The sequence below is a fragment of the Aulonocara sp. 'chitande type north' Nkhata Bay genome, linkage group LG14 (genome assembly GCF_057382095.1).
Source record: "Aulonocara sp. 'chitande type north' Nkhata Bay isolate Kocher_YH1m ecotype deep benthic linkage group LG14, A_spYH_male_GT1.1, whole genome shotgun sequence".
NCBI lineage: Eukaryota > Metazoa > Chordata > Actinopteri > Cichliformes > Cichlidae > Aulonocara > Aulonocara sp. 'chitande type north' Nkhata Bay.
In genome coordinates, this window is record NC_141357.1 from 37,638,538 (window position 1) to 37,653,685 (window position 15,148).

Genomic DNA, 15,148 nt, shown 5'->3' on the forward strand with positions numbered 1-15,148 from the left:
ACTGGACCATTAAGACCACAACCTCAGGGATGTGTAACCAGCAACACGCATTCACAAACCTGTTTAGTCAGACAGCACGTGATGAGACTAGCATATGAAGCTAATGAGGGATTCTGCAGTCTGCAGTTCATTCCAGCACCGAGGGGAATTTGCATAATGGTGGGAAATAACTATAGTAATGATTTAAGAAAAACTTTTGCTGTCACACTAATGCCAAACTGTTGCATTCACATGGTAACTGAGCGCAAACTGCTCTGCAGGTATCAGCTCAAACACGGAAGCTTCACTGCTAATGATGACTATTTATGAGTCCGTTATCTTGTCACACAGCAGAGCTCAACAGCACAAACAAGTGAGAGGTGGAGAGGGAAGCCTCTTCAGTATGTAGGCCACGCTTTCATGACTAAACTTAAACTTCAAAACTTTTTTTTCACGTTACTTAATCAGACAGAGCTGAATATTCAGTAAAGAAACCTTCAGATGTGTAAAATCTTGAGATGACGTCCCCAAAAACAACAGCAGCCACCTTCTCCTGCCGTGGCTCTGTTGTTTTCCCGACTCGTCTCACAGCCTTCACTCTCATTATTGCTGCTCTCATCCTGTGTCTGTACTTCTTATTATTCTGCTTGTGACCATTAGGCCTGCTCATCTCATTACTGTAATTCTGATTCAAGGTCCACACCTGCCATTACTGTGAGCACTCTGTCTCATTAGGAAAGTCCTGTCACTGCAGCAGTGAATGCGGCAGCAGCAAATTAGTTGTGATAGAAAAGCCTTCAATGACACGCGGAGTGGCAGTGGGAAAAAAGATGCGACTCTGTGTGCGTGTTTGTGTGTGTTAATTAATCAGAGAGACAAACTGCATCTGCACATTGTTGTGCATCTTGCATTTTGTGAGAACAGAAGAATTGAAGTGTGCAGGTGAATGCAGGTTTGCTGTACTCAGGGGCCCATTTCAGCGTGTGTTATGAGATCTATAGCTACCTAATGGACCTATTTGCTTGTCCAAGTTGCTTCAAACGATTCAGCCGGAGCAAGAAACTAATGTGGCTATTAAGGCTGCATTACCCTAAGTCAGTGTTTCTCTGCACCGCGCTCTCGCACAAACACACACGCACTTTAATTGCGAACTCTTTGTAATGTTTTCTTCTATTACCAGTTTGTGTAATTCCCTTCAGTGCGGTCACCCTCGGGCTGCTGAACTCATTGCAACTTGCCACAGATTGATGAGCGTTAACCTTTAAAAATGACTTTTAAATCTTGTTTTCTGCTTTTAAAAAAAGAACTGGATTATTTTTTTGAGTCTTTTAAACCGTTTTAAATGCATCTTGCAGGAAAGCAGGACTGTCATCCGGTGCATAAAACTCATTTATCTACCTCCTTTTTTAACCCAGTGGAGTAAACTGACTGATGTCATGTTTGATGTCAAGGTAACATACAGCGGGTTTGTGTCTGCACCGTTTCATTGATTTTCACATTCTCTAGTGGGTAGAAACTTCAGCTGAAAAGGAAACAGCGAGAGCGGCAACGGTAACTCAACCTTTCATCCTGTTAATATTGCACGACTTTGCAACTCCTGTTATCATTTCATTTCATAGTTAAAATCAATCCTTATTGGAATAACACAAAAATAACTGCACACAATAAGTGAACAAATGACTTCTGCAGCACTGAAATCAGTAACAACGCTCGGCTCCATTATTTTTAGAATACGACAAAGTGAAATATGCAAATGTAGCAGTGGATAGAAGACGCTTTACTACAGCAGTCTCAGAGTTAAACTCTCCAGCAAGCCATAACTTTATTCTTTATTATTCTCTGTGGGCTATTCTTTCTTCCACAAGCAGATATGAGTTATTAGTACAGTTCCAGCTTAAATGCCAGTATCGTAGTTTCTTATTCCTAACACACAACATATGTCCACAAACACTAGACTCTCAGACACAATCACATATTTCCAACAGATTTTCTGCAACATCCAAAAGAAGCAAACTGCTCAGCAACTCAGTAGGAGGTGTGAGCGTGAAGCCCATCAAGTTCTGAGTTCTTTAAAAAAATCTGATGGTTTGCAGGGTTTAAATGCAGCCAGTTTCATTGCCATCATGTTGAGCACCTTTTGCTTCCAGTACAGCTTCTACAGTACGGATCACTGAGTCTCTCACTCCAGTATTTTACGTTGCTAACGTGCAGAGAGCGTTAACATCAGCTCTGCTCACATGGTTCAATTTTAATGAATTCACAAAGCTCGTCCTCATTATCATTATTGCTCTGGAGGCGATAGTCAGAGACACTCACACTGCACCTGGTTTCAGGAGTTTTCCGATTCACAGAAATGTGGAGGGACTGCACTGTTTGTCAATGTAAATATGAATAAGAATAACTTCATTGATCCCAGAGAGAAATTCATGTCTGACTTAGCTCACCTGCTATTTGAATGAGACTTGAAAAGCCTGATGGCTGTGGGTGCGAATGATTTTCTGTATCTCTGCATTATGCAATGGAGAGGTAGGTTTTTTGTTTTTTTGTTCTGTAAGGATGTTATAAAGTAGGTCACCAAAGCTGTTCCGGATGGCTTCCAACATCTTTATTGTGCATCTTTCAGCCACCTCCCCCAGTGTGTCCAGTCAGGCTCCAGTTACAGAGCCAGCTTTCCTCACTAGTTTGTTCAGTCTCCTTGCATCCTTGTTTCTGATTCTTCCTCCCCAGCAGACTGCAGCATAGAACAGCACAAGAAATCTCAGTTTTCTTAACAAAAAGAAGCAACTTACAGGATCCAATTTAAACTCTTACTTTTTGTTTTAAAGGCACTTAACAGCTGAGCTCCTTCTTACTGGTCAGAGCTCCTATTTATTTGTGCTCCAGAGAAAACCACGAGGTCCAGTTCAAAACTAATGTTATCCATTCCATGTGGCGACAGAGCCTTCTCTGTGGCAGGTCCCAGACTTATGAGGTCATTTTTGTGTTATTTCTAATTTCTAATATTTCTAACATTTTGAGTTATTTTCCAGTGTTAGAAAATCAGCACTGCTCAGTGTTAGCCATTGTTAATCTTCAAAACTGACTAGGTTACTTTTAAACATATAACACTGTCAAAAGTGTTAATTTAACACTCAACAGTGTTGTATTTAACACTCAGAGGTGTGGACCCATATAGACACTCTCCAGTGTTAATTTAACACTGGAGATTTTGCTGTGTACAAATTCTGAGAATGCATGAATTTATTGAGGAGAATACAGAGATTCTGACCTGGGACTGAAATAAACACAAAGCTGTCCTTCTTTTTAATCACAAAGAAAGCTGCATGAGAAGAAAAAAAGTTGGAATACTTACATTTTTATAGATAATGTAAATCTGCAGCCTGCCTCTCCTCCAGAAACGTCTCACTGTCCTGAATTTTAAATGTCCACCCTCATTCAAAACCATGTAGGTCGTGTTTTCATACCATTTCATTCCATGTCGTCAGAAAAAAGGACAGAGTTTATATAACTGAGTGTTTTTCCTGTAGGTGTGTGCTGATGTAGAGTAGCTGTCAGTTTCATATGACTGGATTACTTTAAGACAATAGAGTTAAATGTAATTATGTAAACTAAATTAAAGGCAACCACAGTCAGTGCCAGCAGTGTCACACTGAGCAGCAGCTTAACTCTTTACCAGGGAGGGGGGCCGTCCTCTTCTTACAGGGTTTATCGCAGCGATGGTGCTCATCCGGGTTCACGGGCTCATCCGTGTGGTGCACACGCCCTCGTAAATCGGACTGGAGGACCCAGCAGGCGCTCGTTAAAAGTCCTGTAAGTCTATCATTGGCTCAGTCACCTGCCCGTCAAAGTCTGCCAAGTTTGCCTGCACAGAAAGATCAGAAGGAGAGAAGAAGTTAAAAGTTGAACAGATGGAGGGTGGAACAGGAGGTGGCTGGTGCCATTGGGCTTCTTATCTTATCAGTGACACAGTGATGGAGCTCATTTTGACTGCTTATTAATCAGTCAGTGCTCAATTACAAACATTTCACTTCGGCTACAAACAAGTCATGTTTTGGAAAGATGTCTTTCATCATCTAACTTCTAAAAGTAATGAAACCCAGTGTCAGCATCATGCTAAGGTGGTCTGCCAAAGCCTTAGCCAATGACAGGGTCTGACTCACTCACAAGAAAGACTTATGGTTGAAGGCTAATAGCATTACCAAATCTGACCCCAGCATTGACTCTGCATATTATATACAATTTCATTTAGTGTTCAACATTTGTTTGTATTCAAAACTACTTAAAATTGAACCTCGTGCCAGCTGAGAATCCCCCAAAACTGCTGTGGCATATTTAATACTGATTTTAAACATCTGGGGACGTCCCCACCACCTGATGTACCAAACATGTCTGATCATTAGGGCTGCACTCTCAGGTTCAGTTGGTTCAGTCGGTTTAGCCGTTATCCTCTGATTCAACCAAGAAGTTACTGGTCTCACAGTTGTGCTGATTGTTTAAGGAGAAAAGTGTTATCAGTTATCAGTACTCTTTCAGGCTCGCTTAGAATTATTTGACAGCAGGAGGGACGGACTGCCTGCGTACACATTTGCAGAACCATGGACTCGGTCAACCCTAATGGCGATGGCACAATTACGTTTGGATTTTCTGAACTTGTAATCAAATTTGGCTCGAAAAAAATTAGCACCACATCAAACGAGTCATGGGCGTGGCTACATTTTGTAAAAACTGTTGCATGTCACTGTTCATATGGCATATCAGCTAAAAATGGTGACTCGTGTCTCCATTATTATGTTCCACTAAAGGGTTTGAGCGTGGATATATCCCAGTTTTTATATATTTGCCCCAGTAATGGCTTTATAAAGGCAGGATTATCCAACCACAGCTTAACTGGTCAACATCTACAGATGGGAAATCTCCATGCTCATAAAAAGATATCAAAGATTTTCACTGGTTTATACACTTTCTGTATAAGATTAACCACGGGTTCAGCAACATCAACTGTGTGACTCCACTTATCTGGACCATCATATTAATGTTTACATTTGAGAAGGTGATCAGTTCCCTTTAACCTTTACTCTTAGCTGCTTTGTGCTATACATGTAAGCACTGTAATGTGTCCCAAGAGTTACATGTTATTATTCTGAGACACTTTAAAGACACAATTACCAACAGATGGCTCCTGTCTGAGTTATTTTCTCCAAACCACATAAAAAAAAAGGAGCAAAGAAGAAAAAACAGGTTCTCTGCTTCACACATTTACTTTCATTGTTGTTTATGCAATCAGCAGCACAGAAGGAAGTCATCTTTTACCAATCAGTGGTCTGATTAAACCTTAAATCCGGAAACAATCAAGATTTTCTAAGGGGAATATCATGTTTTAGAGGCAACATGATGATACTGAGTTTGGCTCTGTTTTCTATCACAGGGTTTGACTTAAATGAAAACAAAGGCACACGTTTGATGACACAGCTACCATGTTTTATACAGTAAGCATAGTGTGGCTACTGTGGCTGCCTCAAGCAAGTTTTAAAAATCATCAGCTGTTCTTCTCAGGCTTCAGGCTTTGTCACTGTCTTAATGTGATCACGGCCATGGCAGTGAAACAGATGCTCCTTCTTTAAACAGATTCTGTATCGATGTCATGTTTTTTGTACACTGCATGAAAACACCACCAGATGGCAGTATGCACCGCTAAACAATATGCTGAGCTCAGTGAGCTGTGAAAGACAATGACTGGAGAGAGAAGACAACATAAAACTCAGAGACGCACACGGTCAAAGATTTTGACAGGTTACTACACATGTAACCCAACAAGATTTAGATTTAAAAACTGCTCAGGACACAAATACTATCACCAAAACATACAAAGCAACAGTTTGTGGGTTTTAGCTATGAGGCCATGTGTGATTGGATCTTATCATTCATGCTGTTCAGTTGTATTTTGGGAATCTATAGTTTTCAGTCACGTGACCGACTACTCGGGCAAGCAAAATATTGTTAGATCGTGCCAGCCAATAGTGGACAGTTGGTAGTACTGCAGGACAAAAGTTTCTTTGATTGCTCCAAATCTTTTTTTTTTTTTGTATTTCAAGGCTACTTGGATCATCCAGTTGTCCCCAACCTTTGTTGCGCCACGGACACGGTCTATATTCGACAATATTTTCACAGATCGGCCTTTAAGGTGTCCTGGATAAATACAACAAAACAAAACCAGTAGTGGTACCAAAAAAAGAAGAGTTATTCATAACACACGAGAAAAGACCCAGGGACACCGAGTTAACGAAAAAAAGATTTAAAAAAAAATAACGATAAAAACCATAAATTTCACACCCGAGCCTCAACTCTTGCAGCCCGGTACCAAATGACTCACAGACTGGTAACGGCCCGACTGTTTAAGAGTATTACCTCTTATGGTAAAGCACAGAGGCCCAAATAAAGCCAAGCGGGATAATTCTTCAATTCTGTGTAATTTTATTTATAAAATGCCAAATCCAAACAGGCACTTGTAAGGTAAATCTGTCTCACCTTTTCTCACCTCTCCATTGTAGGAATATATATGAATTTGAATGTACTTGACCTGGTTCTATGTATTTGCTCCCCTTATTGATGCTGATTGATTTTATGTGTGGATGAAGTGGACCTTCACAGCTTTTCAGCATTGACACACTGACCAAACAAACCTTTGAACACAGTATACTGTAGCAAAGAGGAACAGTTAGAAATCAAAAGACCAAAAACAAACTGTCAGAAAGAAGCTGGCACTGACAATAAATGATACAATTCCAGTGGATTGGGCAGATTTGCAGATGCTTCTCAGCTGGAAGCATTTTTTGATTCCCAGCCCCAGTGTGTAGCCTGTTCACTAAGTACAGCTCTTTTTCTTTCAGAAAGTTTGTGCATTTCATTTGGCCCACTTATGTTTCCACAAAGATCCACTGAGACTGAAGTGGAAAAGACTAAATAAGTGACTGCAGGAAAAGGTCTAGGTTTCTAAGAACATTTTCTGGTTGGGAACTGTCAGCGCTTCTGTAGAAATAATGCTGGGAGCCATCTTCCTGCTGCCCCGACTCGAATCACCCCACTTTGGCAGCTACTCTTCTTTGTCCACTGTCCTCCTTTTCCCCACCCTGAGGACTTTGTAGTTATTAAAGGAAGAATACCGTCTAAAACTCAAAGCCAAAACAAGGATTGTTTTTTCTAATAATTTTCAGCATTTGCATAATTGTTAGGTGTTTTTGACTTATCAGAAATATTCTAGAAGTAGAAAACAGGATGTCACATGCTGTTACTTCCTACAGAAACAAAAAAAATCATCTTTTGGTCTCAGTTGTCAGCTTCATCTCCTTGTAGGGTCTTTAACTTACAATATAAAGCACTTTAAGGCGACTTTTGACATGATTTGGATCTTTTTAAATAATAATATAATTGATCTTTGTTACACAACAAGTCAAGGTGATATGCAGGGATGAACTTACCTAAAACAACAACAACATCAAAAAGAAAACTGTACACCACAGGAGAAAAAGAAAATGCAGTGGCATCAGTTACCTGATTGTAAGAAATGAAAGGAAATATTTCATGTTTGGAACATCATCATGGAAATGCGCAATGCCAAAATGTATATGACTCAACTTGATTTATAACGTCTTCAGATTTAAAAAAAAATGGTGATGTACCATGTGGCTAAAACAAGACCCAGCCTTAGGCCTCATCCGAGATGGACTGTCACTGTACGGATATTTAAAGGTTCAACTGAGAGAAGATGAAGTTTCAGTAAATGTAAAAAGACAAATATAGTAAATTTAGATTCGATTTAGTGCAATGTCACAGTCCTAAAGATGCGCCGCTGAGAACGCCACAAGAGCAGCACAGAAAGCCTGCCTTCAACTGTGGATGTTTCCTGGGGATGGGGCATTATATCTTATCCACTGGCATTCATCACTGATGCTCTCTGCTCTTTATTTCATGAATCTGAATCTGAATCTGAACCAAACAATACATGCCTGTGGAAAGCACTGCTTGGTTCTGGTAAGTGTTCTGAAGGCGGGCATTTTCCAATATTTGTGACAGGAGCTGTCTTTTATGAACAACTGGTCTATTCTGCCCTGAAGTCTTAAGTGCACGAGATGTTGTGCAGTGTTTGGCTCAGCCAGCCGTTTTCCCAGCGACAATGAAAAGAAATTGCTTTCTGCTGGTGTTCACTCTCGTTTCCCTGTCAGGCCAGCGGAGCTCTGATCACAAAGCTCACTTCTAGTTGCTGTGAGTTTATACTAATTTACTGTTGAACGTGCTATGAATGACAGAATACTTCACAACAAAATAACTTAAATTGATCAGAGAGATACAAACATGTCTATTGATTGTCATATCTCTGACCATCTTTAACAGTATTGATCCAACCTAATCTTAAAATAGTGCAGATACCTTAATTCAGGATAAAGTCGTCATTTTCTCACTTTCAACAGTCTAACTTACTTTTCAACATATGGCATTCCTAAAAACCAATTCCCAATTTTCTTTAATGTAAATTCAGATCTGTGAAACCTGGTGACTTATCCCACTCTAAACAGCTTCTCTCTTATGAGCCTTTTTTTCACCTTTTTTTCCTGAAATGGCTCCAAATATATTTGAGGTCAAACTTACAACAAACTGACTCCAAGCTTCACTTCTGAAGAGTCATCGTGTTCCTGGAGGAGACAACCTCCTTTTGAAGCTGATAGCATCTGAATGGCCAAAGAGAAAGAAGCTTTTACTTCACCTCACACACCTCGCTTTATCCTGACAACCTTAACGCGCTCTGCCATCTCGAAAATAAACAAACTCCCCGCTCTACCTGATGGCTCCATCTGTTTCTCCAACCTGGCAACTTCACACTACATTAATAAAACCCCTCCTCTGCCACCATGCATCAAAAACAGTCCTTGCAGCACTATCATCAACACCCAAAGTATAGCATCATACTGCTTCAAACAGGCAGTCAATCTGGCAACAAAAGTCTCTCTCGGTGTACAGACTCAAGCCAAATAACGATTCAGTCCCTCTAATACCGCTGCTCAAAATATTGTTCAGGGTCATAAGCTACAGAAATCAGACCTGGCAAATCTACTACCGCTTCACAAGCAAAATAAAAAAACCTCTGAGGTTTTCATTAAAGCAGAAACACAGACATCAACCTCTTTGCTTCCTTTGTGTGGTATCAGCCAAATGGCTTGTGGTGGTCGGGCACAACTGTCACACAAAAGAAGCATGAAAACAGTATTTAAAGCCATTTGACATTACAAAGGGTCATCACTACATCCTAATCAGCCAGCAACATTTTTAGTGAACACAACACAAATAGGCCTGATTTAACTTTGGCTCATCTCCAGCATTTGTCTTTCTCTTACTGATTGAAGAGAAACATTCAATTTGATTAAAATTGATTGAATCAGATCTCATCATTCCACAGCTAAGATGCATTATAAAATAACCATGCACTACAAAGTTGTGGAAAGGTCAATCAAAATGAATGTTGCTGAACATGAAATCACTGCAGAGTTGCAGCTGTGTTTCACGTGTATCATCCAGCCCCGTCGTGGTTGCCTGGTGCCGCTGCTCTGACACGCTGATGACCTGCTTCGTGTCAGAGTGACAAAACATGTCCTCAGCTTGAACTTTCTCCCTGTCACTGAATCATCAAATGCCTCCCTGAGCCAAATAACCCTCCTGCGTGTCGGATACCCCCTCCAATTCTCCACGTCTCACTTTGAGCTTAAAAATCCTTCCATCAATCTAACCTGGCAACTTCTCATTGCATCAGTGAAACTGATGAATGCAGTACCCGAGGCTGTCCCCCCTTTAGTCCGAAATTTTTCTGTTCATTTCCTTCTCTCTTTATATGTATTTGGACTCTACTAGAGTAACTTTTCCTTATCTTTTTTTACCTCGACCCTTATCTGACATATCAACCCCTCTGTCTGAAACAAGCATCATCTCTCCTCTCCCTCCCTTTAAGCTAGATTTCACCAGGCTGGTGTCACAAACAGAAGATTCAAGCAGCAGGTGATTGGACCAATCAAAGAGTAGAAAACCCATCGATAACCACATGTTTAAAGAACTCTGATGCCTGAGCTTTTGGCTTACAGATACATTACATGCACTGACCTCATTATTTGAGTCTTTGAATTTGTTTAGTACAACCCAACTCCAAAAAAGTTGAATGCAATGAAACATTTTATTAAACTGGATAAATAATTTTGAATTTGATGGTTTTCCACTTTTCCAATGAGCTTTGGTCCAGAGAAGATGGCAGCGTTTCTGGATCATGTTTTCCTTTGCATCACAGACCTTTGACCTGCATTTATGTTCACAGTGATCCCTGGAAGAGACCATGCACTGATGTCCATCACAGAATTAAAGCGCTGTCTGAGGGTTTGGCGATCAGTTTTTGATTTTGGCCTTAAAGACTTTTCCACGTTCTTGGAAACTTTTGATAATTCTATGTTTTTGCAGATTGGTGATACTCTGTAAAGATTTCCTCTGTAACATGCTCTTAGACACAGTCTTATTATTGACATGTTCCTAATTCATCTAATTAATTGCAAAATGTTCTTTCAGCTGTTTTTTCAAGCACCTCTCACTTTTGTTGCCTTAAATTTGAGGCATGTTTCTGACATCAATTTTCATTTGTTTAAACATTTCACATGGTTTCTATGTTTTATTCATGAGCTCTGCAAATAATGGCAGAGCACGAATAAAAACAGAGCACTGTTTTTCTTATTAAATTTGATAAATATTTTCTATAAAGAAGCTGTTTGAATCACGATTGTATGAACGCTGATGTTGGAGCATACTGAGGATAGGAAACAAGCAGACTAGGTTCACTTGGAGACATTAATGTGAAATTGAGACTGATAACAGATGAGTGGATATGTAGATCCACTAATTCAAAGACTGGATATATCATTAGTGGTGAACGGGCTAACATTGGCTTCCTTAGATGCTCTGGCCTCATTTGGCTTTGTATAAAATTATCAAGCTAAAGCAAACTGGCAGCACAGTCCTTACTACTTTCTGTGAATGTAATGACTCAGTTTCAAGTACTTGAAGTGTCAAATGCACCACACATTAGTAGAGCTGAATTAATGATCAACTCCACAATCATACAATCTCCTTCTAATACCTGACAGGGCTCTACTTGTCTTCTTTATTCTTTTGAGCTGTTACACCTCATCAAAGAAAATCATCAATAATGTTACAAATCCATGTCAACAGTGCCCTGGTTTTCCTGCCTGACGTGGCCCTTGTTAGCCAATAACAGACAGAGCAGGTTGTGCAAAGCCTGAAAGACCTTACGTTTTTTAAAAATGCACTGAAGGCATCGCTCTCCTGGGTATGTTGTACAATACGCAAAAAACTGGAGGCCATCATAATAAACTTCTATGAGCACAAGTGAGGTCATGTGACCAGGACTGCGTGGAACGTGACTGTCTGTGAGGGGCAAACTGATGATTATACTTATGCAGGTTTCTGGCCTTGCAGCTCGTATCTGCAGACATCACCATTTCATTTTTAATATATAATATTTAATATCTAGATAGAAGAAAACAAAATTAAAAAATGAGTAAAACACTGTGAAGTCATTTGCAGGTTAAGAGACTCACTGGAGAAGCAGTTGATGACATCGCCGAGTTATTTATGTGTCACACAGTAATTGGAAAAATAAAGCATTTTTAGAAATGTAGAAATGCTATTATTTAAACACAACATTGGAGAAAGTGTGCACACCTCCCTTTATCTGTGTGCATGGTAACTCACAGACATGTACGCACCTTTAACCCAAAGAGATTAAAATCCAGTGGAGAGCAGGTAGAGACCCTGTGTGTTTTTATTTAGACTATTATCTGGCTACAGATCACACAACTCGAGCCATTCTTCAATACCAAGATTCCCAAAGTGTGCAAACTGGGCCCAAGGCCAAAAGTAACATTTTAACAGCTGTGCACACATAGCTGTTATAGACTGATGATAATGCATAATGAGACCAGGGGAGTCATTTTCTTCAGGTCATCTGTCTTGTCATCAAATGAAACTGACATTGCGATGAAGACACCCCAGTCTAGGCCTCTGCAAAGCCCCCTCACTTACCTTTGCTACTATGAAACTCAAACATTTTCAGTGCTTTCTTTGCAAACTCTCAGTCCTGTCAAGGCACAGTGTGCTTTAAACAAGTCAATATCTCCAAAATTACCCTGTCCACCTCACTCCCTTAACAAAATGAGACCAACATGGCAACTGTCCCTGTTCTCCATTAACCTTTGTACCTGTTAACCATCCTGGCAACAGCTGCCTCCACATGTTTCCCCACTTTCACCAGCTTAAAACACTTACCGACCTGGCAACTTCTGCCCCACATCAAAGTGAGCCACTTCACTTCTGAAGAGTCTGACATGGCAGTGGGATTCTTTCCACTGCGCTCTCTCCAAATCCACTCACCTCCTCCTCTTAAAAATCACTCCAACATGGCAACTGTGTGCCGCTTGTAAACCTCTCTGCAACCTGGCAACTGCAGCAGGTGCAGCGCTCTGTGGCGAGATAAGCCGAGAAGGACAAACTCTCCTCATCCTCCCTACCTCCTCCCTGCTCATCCTCCTCTCCTCTGTATCACTGCAGCTTTGTTCAGCCTGCATATCAGCCTCTTTAGCTACACTGTGAATACTCACGTGTACACAGTGACTCTTGCAAACATGTTCACAATGTGGAGAAACTGTGTTTTACACCATGTGTGTGTAACTGAAGGTCAACAAATCATTTTGATGGAGGCAGAAAAGAAGGGGCGTGGTCATCTGAACCATGTGTTAAATGATGTGATATTATGAGACTGTCCCTGGGGTACATTTGAGCATTGTTGTCCACAGCCACAAGCATAATCTAATCATAAAGTATACCTTAAATATACCAATCTGATGGGAAGACGTATTCTTAAAATAACATTTGACATGAAGTCTTAGTCTGCCTACAGCAGGCTTCTCCTGTCTTATTATGTATTTAATCAACATTTCACATCTTGTACTGCTCGTCTGTTTTGCATTTCGGTTATTGCAGTTTTGAGGGTTTACTTATTGATAATTAAGCCTTCTTATCATTGCAGGAAACGTAAATGACTGATTCATGGGACAGAACACTCTCTGAGCTGACAGTGCAGCAGTTCAGCTAAGCAGTAGGTCACGACAAGTATGTTGTGATTATATCAGAGCTGAGGGGCAACATTCCCCATAGCTGTGATATAATCATAACATACAGCGACCTGTGTGAGCTATTGAATTTCTGAAACAGTTTCAAGCTATAGCCATATGGAAGTTATGGTTCTTAGGCATTTTTTTATTATTATTAAAATGTTCATAAAGGATTCAAAAAGTTATGTTCTTATAAAGAAAGAGCCACTTATGGCCTATGGAGGCAACGACTCATCTTCATAACGATTTAGGGAATTCTCCCTTTTCCAGCTCAGACTTGGAAGTGCCATTTCTCAATCTAGCTGCAAAGTGTCCAAAAAAGCAAAGATGCGAAGAGTCCTGAACTAGGCACCTGAATTCTGTCCATATAAGTTATAAACAGACACACAACAAACTGACTATAAACTCTGGTTCCCACTATCAGGGTATCAGCAGTGGATCGTCAAACTGACTAACACCACCTCGTTTACTGCATCTTCAGCACTTTGAATTCATGGGCAGCTAACTTGCCTTTGAACATGGAACACAGAGTAACATAAAAAGAAACTGCTCAGGCTGCTTTGTAAGCAATTGAAACATTGGTTTTATCCACCAGGAATCATTATTCTCAAGTATTTAGTTCTTAAACTGTCATTTTTCAATTTTCATAGAAATTAAAAGACAACATTCCCATAAACCAATCATTTCCAAATATTTGGTGAGCAGCCTCTACCTCATTTGAACTGAATCATGGTGTTGCCAGTTTACTCCACACAGGGAAGTGCTGTGCTCTCCCCTTATTAACCTCGCCACTATCACTCAGGGCCTTTGATGTGTCATGTCTCATAATTTGCAGCATTTGCCGATTACACGAGCACGGCCGGACTTGACTCTGGCAGGATGCTTTTGAAGGACTCAGCGAATGAGTTCAGTCACAACTTTTTGTGTAGTCGTACATGGCAATGACAAATTTCCACAACACACATTGATTTTCATCACATTACACTTTTTCCTAAGCGCTGCCATAAAACTGATGAGGCTGACTGGAAAGGTCTTCCTCTTTATCATAATTTTCATTGTTTCTGCCAGTTTATTACAAGCCCCGCCCTCCCACACTGAACACAAACATATTTTGTAACTGTTTTTTAGCCATTAGCTACAAATAATAAGCCCATTTTTACCTTCAGCTATTCACTTGATATATGTCCCCTTATGTTCACTAATTGCAGCAGGTTAAAGTATGCATCACTTTATGGGAACAAGGTTAATGGTAATTCAGTACTCCCTTGCTGGTATTGCCTTCTGATTTGGAAAATGGATCAGTCTGCCTTGTTCCTAAAATAGCACGGCCTTAAAGATGCAGGGGCATTGTGTGATCTAAATGTGTAACGCAAGGAACTATAGGAACACTGTGTGCTAGAAATTCTCACTCTGCTGTGACTCCAATGATTTAAGACCCATCCGAACTGAATTTAGGACAGTAAATGTTTATTTAAGACAAAAAGACATTTTCATTTCCTGTATGAACAAAACTGATTGTTATCTTAATAATTTTACACTAACTAAAAAATCAATGCTTTTAATTGGGCTTTTAATGGGAAAATAAACATTTGTAAGTGATGCGCTGCACTGCTTTGACATTACACATTTCTCTGCCGTCGTTACATCAGAGCAGATATGAAAATCAATACACGTTTAAAGGACACAGAGGATGAAAAAAATAAATCGATCGAATGACTGGAACCATAATCTGTGAGCTAACGTTTGTGCGTTTGTATGTGTGTGAGTGTCCAGCGACACAGATGACCTCAAGCACTTATCGTCACCGTGAGTTGAGTTGATTACAGCCCGTAATAACCATACGGGCGCAGTGGGTGGTAATGGAATAACATCGCTGGCACCGGTAACCCGCGAGAGTGTCGGTTTGTCTGTGTTTGTGTGCGTCAGGATGCGCTTTTGTGTGTGCGTGCGTGTGA

At 40.3% G+C, this 15,148-nt stretch overlaps 1 protein-coding gene across 5 annotated transcripts in view; it reads right to left on the reverse strand.

Moving 5' to 3' along the window:
- LOC147315212 (leucine-rich repeat and fibronectin type III domain-containing protein 1-like protein) overlaps positions 1-15,148 on the reverse strand; it is a 422,384-nt gene that overhangs the window by 197,726 nt on the left and 209,510 nt on the right. For all 5 annotated transcript variants that reach the window (XM_086262477.1, XM_086262476.1, XM_086262475.1 and 2 more), the window contains exon 4: positions 3,653-3,841. The gene's annotated coding sequence lies outside the window, so the exon portion shown is untranslated. The remainder of the gene's footprint in view (positions 1-3,652; positions 3,842-15,148) is intronic.